Source organism: Nerophis lumbriciformis, linkage group LG30, assembly GCF_033978685.3.
Source record: "Nerophis lumbriciformis linkage group LG30, RoL_Nlum_v2.1, whole genome shotgun sequence".
Classification (NCBI taxonomy): Eukaryota; Metazoa; Chordata; class Actinopteri; order Syngnathiformes; family Syngnathidae; genus Nerophis; species Nerophis lumbriciformis.
In genome coordinates, this window is record NC_084577.2 from 11,006,453 (window position 1) to 11,020,338 (window position 13,886).

A 13,886-nucleotide genomic window follows, 5' to 3' on the forward strand; every position below is an offset into this window, starting at 1 on the left:
GAACTATTATTTTAAACATTATTAGCCATTTTGCATGAGTGGTTTAGGAGTTATGATTAAAAAATTGTCATATTGAGTGTGACAGTTTACTTTCATAAAGAGTAAAACCTAATTTTTGTTTTTGCAAACTTCACTAAAACAACTGATTCTAGTAAAACTCACATGGATTCAATAATACAGGCATTTTTACACATTTTGCATCTTTAGTTTAGAAATTATGATTGATTACATTTTTATGGCTTTTTTCGCATTATCTCAGGATTTTAAGAACATTACTGTCATATGGAGTAAAAAAAATACTTTTTGTGTTTGCAAGCCTTAAGAAAGCATATGTTTTGAGGAAAACTCCCAAGAATCCATTATTTCAAACATTAGCCATTTTTCATGAATAGTTTAGGAGTTATGATTAAAAAACTGTCATATTGAGTGTGACAGTTTACTTTCATAAAGAGTAAAACCAAATTTTTGTTTTTGCAAACTTCACTAAAACAACTGATTCTAGTAAAACTCACATGGATTCAATAATACAGGCATTTTTACACATTTTGCATGTTTATTTTAGAAATTATGATTGAATACATTTTTATGGCTTTTTTCGCATTATCTCAGGATTTTAGGAACATTACTGTCATATTGAGTAAAAAAATACTTTTTGTGTTTGCAAGCCTTAAGAAAGCATATGTTTCGAGGAAAACGCCCAAGGATCCATTATTTCAAACATTATTAGCCATTTTGCATGAGTAGTTTAGGAGTTATGATTAAAAAATTGTCATATTGAGTGTGACAGTTTACTTTCATAAAGAGTAAAACCTAATTTTTGTTTTTGCAAACTTCACTAAAACAACTGATTCTAGTAAAACTCACATGGATTCAATAATACAGGCATTTTTACACATTTTGCATGTTTATTTTAGAAATTATGATTGAATACATTTTTATGGCTTTTTTCGCATTATCTCAGGATTTTAAGAACATTACTGTCATATTGAGTAAAAAAATACTTTTTGTGTTTGCAAGCCTTAAGAAAGCATATGTTTTGAGGTAAACTCCCAAGGAACTATTATTTTAAACATTATTAGCCATTTTGCATGAGTGGTTTAGGAGTTATGATTAAAAAATTGTCATATTGAGTGTGACAGTTTACTTTCATAAAGAGTAAAACCTAATTTTTGCTTTTGCAAACCTTACTAAAACAACTGATTCTAGTGAAACTAACATGGATTTAATATTACTGGCATTTTTAGACATTTTGCATTGTTGGTTTAGGAATTATGTTGGAATACATTTTTTTTTGCTTTTTTCGCATTATCTCAGAATTTTAAGAACATTACTGTCATATTGAGTACAAAAAATACTTTTTGTGTTTGCAAGCCTTAAGAAAGCATATGTTTCAAGGAAAACTCCCAAGGCTCCATTATTTCAAACATTATTAGCCCTTTTGCATGAGAAGTTTAGGAGTTATGATTAAAAAACTGTCATATTGAGTGTGACAGTTTACTTTCATAAAGAGTAAAACCTAATTTTTGTTTTTGCAAACTTCACTAAAACAACTGGTTCTAGTAAAACTCACATGGAATCAATAAAACAGGCATTTTTACACATTTTGCATGTTTAGTTTAGAAATTATGATTGAATACATTTGTTTTTCTTTTTTCGCATTATCTCAGGAATTTAAGAACATTACTGTAATATTGAGTACAAAAATACTTTTTGTGTTTGCAAGCCTTAAGAAAACATATGTTTCGAGGAAAACTCCCACGGATCCATTATTTCAAACATTATTAGCCATTTTGCATGAGTAGTTTAGGAGTTATGATTAAAAAATTGTCATATTGAGTGTGACAGTTTACTTTCATAAAGAGTAAAACCAAATTTTTGTTTTTGCAAACCTTACTAAAACAACTGATTCTAGTAAAACTCACATGGATTTAATATTACAGGCATTTTTAGACATTTTGCAATGTTGGTTTAGGAATTATGTTGGAATACATTTTTATTGTTTTTTTCGCATTATCTCAGAATTTTAAGAACATTACTGTCATATTGAGTAAAAACTACTTTTTGTGTTTACAAACCTTAAAAAAAGCATATGTTTCGAGTAAAACTCCCAAGGATCCATTATTTCAGGCAACATTAGCTCATTTTTAAGTGTAGTTTAGGAGTTATGTTTAATTTACTGTCATATTGAGTGTACTGTCATGGTGAAAAAAACCAAATTTTTGTATTTGCAAAAATTTCAAATACAACCTAATCTAGTAAAACTCACATGGATTCAATATTACAGGCATTTTTACACATTTTGCATGTTTGGTTTAGGAAATATGATTGAATATATTTTCATTGCTTTTTTCCGCATTATCTCAGTATTTTAGGAATATTACTGTCATATTGAGTAAAAAGCTACTTTTTGTTTGCAAGATTTGAAAAAGCATATGTTTCGAGTAAAACTCCGTAGAATGCATTATTTGAGGCATCATTAGACTTTTGCATGTGTAGTTTAGGAGTTATGATTAAATACATGTCATATTGAGTTTGACAGTTTACTTTCATAAAGAGTAAAACCTAATTTTTGTTTTTGCAAACTTCACTAAAACAACTGATTCTAGTAAAACTCACATGGATTCAATAATACAGGCATTTTTACACATTTTGCATGTTTAGTTTAGAAATTATGATTGAATACATTTTTATGGCTTTTTTCGCATTATCTCAGGATTTTAAGAACATTACTGTCGTATTGAGTAAAAAAATACTTTTTTTGTTTGCAAGCCTTAAGAAAGAATATGTTTCGAGGAAAACTCCCAAGAATCCATTATTTCAAACATTATTAGCCCTTTTGCATGAGTAGTTTAGGAGTTATGATTAAAAAACTGTCATATTGAGTGTGACAGTTTACTTTCATAAAGAGTAAAACCTAATTTTTGTTTTTGCAAACTTCACTAAAACAACTGATTCTAGTAAAACTCACATGGATTCAATAATACAGGCATTTTTACACATTTTGCATGTTTAGTTTAGAAATTATGATTGAATACATTTTTATGGCTTTTTTCGCATTATCTCAGGATTTTAAGAACATTACTGTCATATTGAGTAAAAAACTACTTTTTGTGTTTACACGATTTAAAAAAGCTTATGTTTCGAGGAAAACTCCTAAGGATGCATTATTTCAGGCATCAATAGCCATTTTGCTTGTGTGGATTAGGAGTTTTTAAATAACTGTCATATTGCGTGTGGCAGTTATACTGTCATTATGAGTAAAACCTAATTTTTTTATTTTTAAACCTTAAAACCTCCTGATTCTAGTAAAATTCACAAATATACAATATTACAGGCATTTTTAGACATAATGCAGGTTTGGTTTTGGAGTTAGGTTTATAACTTTTCATATTTAGTATGACAGTTATACTGTCATATTAAGTAAAAAAAAAAAAAAAAAGACGTGTCTTTGCAAACCTTACAAAATATTTTTTTCCAGTAAAACTCACAAAGATACATTTCTCTTATTAGCCATTTTGCATGTGTGGTTTCGGAATTATGTTTAAATAACTGTCAGATACAGAGACAGAGACAGTATACATGGGGAAGGCGTGGCGCAGTTGGGAGAGTGGCCGTTCCAGCAACCTGAGGGTTCTTGGTTCGATCCCCACTTTCTACCAACCTCGTCACGTCCGTTGTGTCCTTGAGGGAGACACTTTACCCTTGCTCCTGATGGGTTGTGGTTAGGGCCTTGCATGCCAGCTTCCGCCATCAGTGTGTGAATGTGTGTGTGAATGGATGAATGTAAAAATAGTGTCAAAGCGCTTTGTGTACCTTGAAGGTAGAAAAGCGCTATACAAGTTTAGCCCATTTACCATAGTGAGTAAAACCAAATGTTTGTATTTACAAACCTTACAAAAACAACCCATTCTAGTAAAAGTCACACAGGTACAATATTTTAGGCATTTTTAGACATAATGCATGTTTGGTTTTGGAGTTATGTTTACATAACCTCCTTTCTGAGCCGCCACCTTATCGTGGTAGAGGAGTTTGCGGGGCCCACTGATCCTAGGAGCTATGCTGTCTGTGGGCTTCTATGCCCCCTCGTAGGCTCTCCCAAGACAAATAGGTCCTAGGTGAGGGATCAGACAAAGAGCAGCTCAAAGACCTTTATGAAAAGTACAAATCGAGGTCCTAGATTTTTCCTCGCCCGGATGCGGGTCACCGTGGCTCCCCTGTGGAGCCAGGCCCAGAGGTGGGGCACGATGGCGAGCGCCTGTTGGCTGGCTCAGCTCAATGAAGCAACGTGGTTCCCTCCTCCAATGGGCTCACCACTCATGGGCTGGGTTATAGAGGTCGGGTGCAGTGTGAGCTGAGCGGCAGCCAAAGGCAGGGCACTTGGCGGTCCGATCATCGGCTACATAAGCTAGCTCTTCTGACGTGAAATGTCACCTCGCTGGGAGGGAAGGAGCCTGAGCTGGTGTGCGAGATGGATAAGTTCCGGCTAGATATAGTTGGACTCACTTCGACGCACAGGAACCTGTTCTCTCGAGAGGGGCTGGACTCTCTTCCACTATGGCGTTGCAAGCAATGAGAGGCTGGGGTGGCAATTCTTTTTGTCCCCCCGGCTCAAAGACAAGAGTATGGGGTATCGGACTGTCTTATTGTGGCCGGTCGCTCCCTGTATGATCAGTGTAGGGCAGCCTTGGTCCAGAGGGGATCCAGTTTGGTGGTTGCAGGATTAGGTCTCTGCTTTTTGCAGTTGATGTGGTCCTGATGGCTTCAACTGGCCAGGATCTCCATTGGATGGCCGAGTATGAAGCGACTGGGATGAGAATCAGCACCTCCAAGTCCGAGTCCATGGTTCTCGCCCGGTAAAGGGTGGGGTGCCATTTCCAGGTTGAGGAGGCGATGGCACATACTAGATGGCCCCAAGTGGAGGAGTTCAAGTACCTAGGAGTCTTGTTCACGAGTGAGGGAAGAGTGGATCATGAGATCCACAGGTGGATCGGTGCGGCGTCTTCAGTAATGAGGACGCTATATCGATCCATTGTGGTGAAGAAGGAGCTGAGCCAGAATTAAAAGCTCTAAATTTACCGGTCGATCTACATTCCCATCCTGCACCCATGGTCATGGTTATGACCGAAAAGACAATATCAAAGACAAGCGGCCAAATTGAGTTTCCTCTGCCGGGTGGCGGGTCTCTCCCGAAGCTCTGTCATCCGGGAGGAACTCAGAGTAAAGCGCTGCTCCTCCACATTGAGAGGAGCCAGATGAGGTGGTTCGGGCATCTGCTCAGGATGCCACCCGAACGCCTCCCGAGGGAGGTGTTTAGGGCAAGTCCGACCGGCAGGAGGCCACGGGGAAGACCCAGGACACATTGGGAAGATTATGTCTCCCGGCTGGCCTGGGAACGCCTCAGGATCCCCCGAGAAGAGCTGGAAGAAGTGGCTGGGGAGAGGGAAGTCTGGGCTTCTCTGTTTAGGCTGCTGCCCCCGCAACCCGACCTCGGTTAAGCGGAAGAAAATGGATGGATTTAGAAATGACAACAAAAAATGCCCATCCATCCATTTTCTACCGCTTATTCCCTTTTGGGGTGGCAGGGGGCGCTGGAGCCTATCTCAGCTACAATCGGGCGGAAGGCGGGGTACACCCCGGACAAGTCGCCACCTCATCGCAAAAAAGGATTCTAGTAAAACTCACATGGATACAATTTTACAGGTATTTTTAGACATAATGCATGTTTGGTTTTGGAATTATGTTTATATAACTTTCATATGTATTATGACAGTTATACTGTCATCTTGAGTAAAACTAACTTGTGTCTTTACAAACATTACAAACTATGTTTTTCCAGTAAAACTCACAAAAATAATGTTTTCCAGGCATTATTAGACATTTTTAATGTGTGGTTTAGGAAATATGTTTAAATAACTGTCATATTGAATGTGGCAGTTATACTGTTATTATGTGTAAAACCAAATTTTTGTATTTGCAAACCTTACAAAAACAACTGATGCTAGTAAAACTCACATAGATTCAATATAGACATTTCACATGTTTGAATACATTTTTTTTGCTTTTTTCGTTAGGGCAAGTCCGATCGGCAGGGGGCCACGGGGAAGACCCAGGACACATTGGGAAGACTATGTCTCAGGCTGGCCTGGGAACGCCTCGGGATCCCCCGAGAAGAGCTGGACAAAGTGGCTGGGGCTTCTCTGCTTAGGCTGCTGCCCCCGCAACCCGACCTCCGATAAGCGGAAGAAAATGGATGGATTTAGTATGGCAGTTATACTGTCATATTGAGTAAAAAAACTATTTTTCATAGATTCAATATTACAGGCATCTTTAGATGGATTGCATGTTTGGCTTTGGACAGTGTTGGGACTAACGCGTTACAAAGTAACGCGTTACTGTAACGCCGTTAGTTTCGGCGATAACTAGTAATCTAACGCGTTATTTTTTTTAATTCAGTAATTTAGTTACCGTTACTACATGATGCGTTACTGCGTTATTTTACGTTACTTTTGATGTAGTATCGGCTAGAAACAGAAGCGCTGCGGTGTCGTTCTTCTGAATCTTCCTCTGTCACAAGCCTGAGAGAAGAAAAGAGGCGCGGTCTATGTGTGTGTGTGTGTGGGTGTGGGGAGGGGATGAGGCACACAAGCACGTGATCCGCGGTTTGATATATGAAACAAAAAAAAAAGTTGTTGGCACGTTCAGTCCACACACAGCGTGGTCATGGCGAGCGGAGTAACGGAGGAGCTTGAACGCCCCCGCCACTGAATCGGTGTGTTTATAAGTGCAGACTCGGTTGTGCAAAACGAGGGGTTTAAACACATGCTGAACGTGCTTGAACCACGTTACGACATCCCGTCGCGCACCCACTTCAGCAATAAGATTGTGCCAGATCTTTATGAGCAGGAGAAGAAAAAAGTTGTGGATGAACTATCCCGAGCATCAGCTGTTGCGCTCATGACAGACGGGTGGACGTCCAGCGGAACTATAAGCGCTCACTTCATCACAGCAGACTGGGAGATGAGAAGACACGCCCCCTCTACGAGAGTCACCTTGCGCAGGTACTGACACAAGCAGTGGAGGAATGGAAGATAAAGATATCCCAGTCACACGTGATAATGCCAAAAATCAAATAATTACAGAGAATGAGGCAGGACTGGGACCACAGATAGGTGCTTTGCACATGTAGTGAATTTGGCATCACAGAAGGGAATCTCAGTCAATAGGATGGAGCGCCTCCTTGAGAGGATCAGGAAGGTTTCTTACTTCCACCCAAGCACAACAGCTGCTCATGTGCTTAAGACAAAGCAAGAAATGCTAAAGCTGCCTGCTCATACATGATGTCCCAACGAGGTGGAACTCCACTTATGATATGTTGGAGCAGCAGGCAGCTATATACTCTGCATTGACCCACAACACCCTGAAGACAAATGTCACCCTGTCTGATGATGATGTGAGAGTGGCAAGTGAGGTCCTCCAGGTGCTTAAACCCCTCAAAAGTGTTCCATCTCTACTGAGCACTGAAACTTCACCATCTGTGTCAATGATCCTGCCACTGAAAACAAGTATTCTACAATCCATGGCTCCAAGTGTGGAAGACAGCAGCATCACTCCGGATGTCAGGCTTTATGTTTCAAGGAAGATGATGAGCCTTCTTATGTTGCACTTTAACTTGGTTTTTTATTCATGGTCATTGGTCCAAGTTTAAAGAAAGGAGGAATGCCTTTTTATGTTGCACTGTTTTTCATTAATTATGTTAAAAGGAAAATAAAAATGTATGTCAAGTTGATCAACAGATTGTATTATTCTCCAGTGCAATAACAGTACTGAAATGAAGGCAAAAAGGGCATTAATGGGAGCTTTAAAAAAAAAAGAAGAAAAAAAGAAGTAACTAAATAGTTACTTTTCACAGTAACGCATTACTTTTTGGTGTAAGTAACTGAGTTAGTAACTGAGTTACTTTTGAAATAAAGTAACTAGTAACTGTAACTAGTTACTGGTTTTCAGTAATTAACCCAACACTGGTTTTGGAGATATGTTTATACAACTTTCATATTTAGTATGACAGTTATACTGTCATATTGAGTAAAAAAACAACAACTTGTGTCTGCAAACCTTACAAAAGATTATTATTCTAGTAAAACTAACAAAGATACATTTTTCCAAGCATTATTAGCATTTGTTGTTTTGGAGTTATAATGCTTGCGTTGAGAGGCGACGGGCTCGGGTGGCAATTCTTGTTGCCCCCCGGCTCAAAGCCTGCACGTTGGAGTTCAACCCAGTGGACCAGTGGGTAGCTTTCCTCCGCCTTCGGGTGGGGGGACGGGTCCTGACTGTTGTTTAGCCTTACGCGCCAAACGGCAGCTCAGAGTACCCACCCTTTTTGGATTCACTCGAGGGAGTACTGGAAAGTGCTCCACCGGGTGATTCCCTCGTTCTACTGGGGGCCTTCAACGCTCATCTTGGCAACAACAGTGAAACCTGGAGAGGCGTGATTGGGAAGAATGGCCGCCCGGATCTGAACCCGAGTGGTGTTTTGTTATTGGACTTTTGTGCTCGTCACACATTGTCAATAACAAACACCAAGTTCAAACATAAGGGTGTCCATATGTGCACTTGGCACCAGGACACCCTAGGCCGCAGTTCCATGATCGATTTTGTAGTTGTGTCATCGGATTTGCGGTCTCATGTTTTGGACACTCGGGTGAAGAGAGGGGCGGAGCTTTCTACCGATCACCACCTGGTGGTGAGTTGGCTGCGATGGTGGGGGAGGATGCCTGACAGACCTGGCAGGCCCAAACGCATTGTGAGGGTTTGCTGGGAACGCCTCCGGAAGAACTTTGAATATGTCACGAGGGAGGCGCTGGACATTGAGTCTGAGTGGACCATGTTCCGTGCCTCTCTTGTCGAGCCGGCTGATTGGAGCTGTGGCCGCAAGGAGTTTGGTGCCTGTCGTGGCACCAAACTCTAGAACCCGCTGGTGGACACCAGCAGTGAGGGATGCCGTCAAGCTGAAGAAAGAGCCTATCGGGTCCTTTTGGCTCATGGGACTCCAGAGGCAGCCGACAGGCCAAGCGAAGTGCGGCTTCAGCGGTCGCAGAGGCAAAAACTCGGACATGGGAGGAGTTTGGAGAAGCCATGGAAAACGACTTCCAGACGGCTTCGAAGCGATTCTGGACCACCATCCGCCGGCTCAAGGGGGGGGCAGCAGTGCACTGTAACACCGTGTATGGTGAGGATGGTGCGCTGCTGACCTCTACTGCAGCTGTTATTGATCGGTGGAGGGAATACTTCGAAGACCTCCTTAATCCCACCAACATGTCTTCCTATGCGGAAGCATTGCCTGGGGAATCTGTGGTGGGCTCTCCTATTTCTGGGGCTGAGGATGCCAAGGTAGTTAAAAAGCTCCTCAATGGCAACGCCCTGGGGGTGGATGAGATCCGTCCGGAGTTCCTTAAGGCTCTGGATGCTGTGGGGCTGTCTTGGTTGACAAGACTCTGCAACATCGCGTGGACATCGGGGGTGGTACTTCTGGATTGGGAGACCGGGGTGGTGGTTCCTCTCTTTAAGAAGGGGAACCAGAGGGTGTGTTTCAACAATCGTGAGATCACACTCCTCAGTCTTCCCGGTAAGGTCTATTCATGTGTACTGGAGAAGAGGCTACGCCGGATAGTCGAACCTCGGATTCAGGAGGAACAGTGTGGTTTACGTCCTGGTCGTGGAACTGCGGACCAGCTTTATACTCTCTACAGGGTCCTTGAGGGTGCATGGGAGTTTGCCCAACCAGTCTACATGTGCTTTATGGACTTGGAGAAGGCATTCGACCATCTACCCCTGGAAGTCCTGTGGGGAGTGCTTAGAGAGTATGGGGTAACGGACTGTCTTATTGTGGCGGTTCGCTCCCTTTGCAAGAGTCAGAGCTTGGTCCGCATTGCCGGCAGTAAGTCGGACCCGTTTCCAGTGAGGGTTGGACTCCGCCAAGGCTGCCCTTTGTCACCGATTCTGTTCATAACCTTTATGGACAGAATTTCTAGGCGCAGTCAGGGCGTTGAGGGGATCCGGTTTGGTGTCTGCAGGATTAGGTCTCTGCTATTTGCAGATGATGTGGTCCTGATGGCTTAATCTGGCCAAGATCTTCAGCCCTCACTGGATCGGTTCGCAGACGAGTGTGAAGTGACTGGGATGTGAATCAGCACCTCCAAGTCCGAGTCCATGGTTCTCGCCCGGAAAAGGGTGGAGTGCCATCTCCGGGTTGGGGAGGAGATCTTGCCCCAAGTGGAGGAGTTCAAGGACCTCAGAGTCTTGTTCACGAGTGAGGGAAGAGTGGATCGTGAGATCGACAGGCGGATCGGTGCGGCGTCTTCAGTAATGCGGACGCTGTATTGATCCGTTGTGGTGAAGAAGGAGCTGAGCCGGAAGGCAAAGCTCTCGATTTACCGGTCGATCTACGTTCCCATCCTGACCTATGGTCATGAGCTTTGTGTCATGGCCGAAAGGACAAAATCACGGTTACAAGCGGCCGAAATGAGTTTCCTCCCCGGGAGGAGCTGGACGAAGTGGCTGGGGAGAGGAAAGTCTGGGCTGCCCTGCTTAGGCTGCAGCCCCCGCAACCCGACCTCGGATAAGCGGAAGAAAATGGATGGCTGGAGGAATGGAGTTATGTTTAAATAACTGTCATAAAGAGTAAAACCTCATTTTTGTATTTGTAAACCTTACCAAAACAACTGATTTTAGTAAAACTCACACAGATTCAATATTACAGGCATTTTTAGACATTTTGCTTATTTGGTGTAGGAATTATGATGGAATACATTGTTTTTGCTTATTTCGCATTATCTCAGCATTTTAAGAACTTTACTGTCATATAGAGGAAACCAAATACTTTTTGTGTTTGCAAGCCTTAAAAAAGCATATGTTTCGAGTAAAACTCACAAGAATGCCTTATTTCAGGCATTATTAGGCATTTTTTATGTGTAGTTTAGGCATACTTGCCAATACTCCTGGATTTTCCAGGAGACTCCCGAAATTCAGCGCCTCTCACGAAAACCTCCCGGGACAAATTTTCTCCCGAAAATCTCCCGAAATTCAGGCTGATCTGAGTGAGGACAGCCTGTATTCACGTCTGCTTTCCCACGATATAAACAGCATGCCTGCCCAATCACGTTATAACTGTAGAATGATCGAGGGCGAGTTCTTGGTTTCTTATGTGGGTTTATTGTTAGGTAGTTTCATTAACGTCCTCCCAGCGCGGTAACAACACAAAACAACAGCAGTCACGTTTTCGTCTACCGTAAAGCAGTTTGTCTGCCGTAAACAGCAATGTTGTGACACTCTTTAAACAGGGCAATACTGCCATCTACTGTACATGCATATGTGACAATAACATCCAGGGCTTTTAGAGAATGCAGTGCACAACTGCGCACACAACAAGGAGACAAAGCAGAAGAACGCGGAAGATACAGCCATGGCGACGCCGACGACGAGTAAGATGAAGAAACACGCTTATAAGTTCCAAGCCGCAGCTGCGATTGGACCTGGATAGAAGAAGTAGTGGAATACCAAGTGCTTGGCAGTGAAGATCTTCCTCAGGAAGCAAAGATTGACCGGTTTTGGCCATGCTCGGGAGGGATGGAAAATTCCAGACTCTCGTCCATTTGATGAAAACACTTTTGTGCGTGCCACACAGCAATGCATCATCAGAGAGGGTGTTCAGCATGGTTATAAAAATAGTGACAGAGAATAGAACAAGGATGGACAATTCAACCCTTAACTCAACAATGAGTAGATGAGTGTTATGTGTGTGTATATGTGTAAATAAATGAAAACTGAAATTCAAGTATTTATTTTATATATATATATATATATATATATATATATATATATATATATATATATATATATATATATATATATGTCTTATATCTCCTGATGATTGAGGGAACCCCTCATGAAACAGGCCTGTAGAGATGAAGTAGTCTTGTGATTTTTTTCCCCACACATACATATATATATATATATATATATATAGCTAGAATTCACTGAAAGTCAAGTTTTTTTTATATATGTGTGTGTATATATTTATATATATATATATATATATATATATATATATATATATATATATATATATGTATATATATATATATATATATATATATATATATATATATATATATATATATATATATATATATATATATATATACATATATATATATAAATATATATATATATATATATATATATATATATATATATATATATATATATATATATATATGTATATATAAATATATGAAATACTTGACTTGGTGAATTCTAGCTCTAAATATACTCCTCCCCTCTTAACCACACCCCCAACCACGCCCCCACCCCACCCCCGACCATGCCTTCCCCACCCCCACCTCCTGAAATCGGAGGTCTCAATGTTGGCAAGTATGAGTTTAGGAGTTATGTTTAAATAACTGTCATAGTGAGTGTGGCAGTTACACTGTCATATTGAGTAAAAAAACTAACTTTTGTCTTTGCAAACCTCACAAAAGAAAACGTTTCTAATAAAAATCACAAAGATACATTTCTTCACGCATTATTAGACATTTTTCATGTGTGGTTTAGGAATTATGTTTAAATAACTGTCATATTGAGTGTGGCAGTTATACTGTCATTATGTGTAAAACTTAATTTTGTATTTGCAAACCTTATAAAAACAACTGATTCTAGTAAAACATAGATTCAATTTTACAGGCATTTTTAGACATTTTACATGTTTGGTTTAGGAGTTGTGTTTGAATACATTTTTTATTGCTATTTTCGTTAGGGCAAGGCCGACCGGCAGGAGGCCACGGGGAAGACCCAGGACACATTGGGAAGACTATCATTCAAGTACCTTGGGGTGTGGGTGGACAATAAACTGGACTGGACTGTTAACACAGACCACTTGTACAGGAAAGGACAGAGCTGTACTTCCTGAGGCGGCTGTCCTTGTGTTTGAATACATTTTTTATTTTTTATTCTCATTGTTGCTTTTTATTTTTATTCTATTGTAATATGTTTCTATTTTGTTTCAATTTATACCCCCATTATTTACTTTTCACTTTTTACAATTTTGTACACTACTGCTGGAATTTAAATTTTCCTGAGGGAACTCTCCTGAAGGAATCAATCAAGTACTATCTATGTATCTATCTATTTATGTCTCCTGGCTGGCCTGTAAATGCCTCGGGATCCCCCGAGAAGAGCTGGACAAAGTGGCTGGGGAGAGGAAAGTCTGGGCTTCTCTGCTTAGGCTGCTGCCCCCGCAACCTGACCTCGGATAAGCAGGAAGAAAATGGATGGATTTAGTATGACAGTTATACTGTCATATTAAGTAAAAAAATAACTTGGGTATTTGCAAACATTACAAAATATATTTTTTCTAGTAAAACTCACAAAGATACATAACTCAAGGCATTATTAGCCATTTTGCATGTGTGGTTTAGGACTTATGTTTAAATAATCGTCAAATTGAGTGTGACAGTATACTGTCATAGTGAGTAAAACACATATTTTGTAATTGCAAACCCTATGAAAACAAATGATTCTACTAAAACTCACATGGATACAATATTACGGGCAGGCCCGGCCCTAACCAATCTGGCGCCCTAGGCAAGATTTTAGGTGGCGCCCCCCCACATCGGCAGTGAAGTGTATATACTCACAAGAAACCGAATAGCTTTGTCTTTGACCTTTTTTTTTACTTACAACCAGAGGTGGGTAGTAACGCGCTACATTTACTCCGTTACATCTACTTGAGTAAATTTTGGGATAAATTGTACTTCTAAGAGTAGTTTTAATGCAACATACTTTTACTTTTACTTAAGTATATTTATAGAGAAGGAACGCTACTTTTA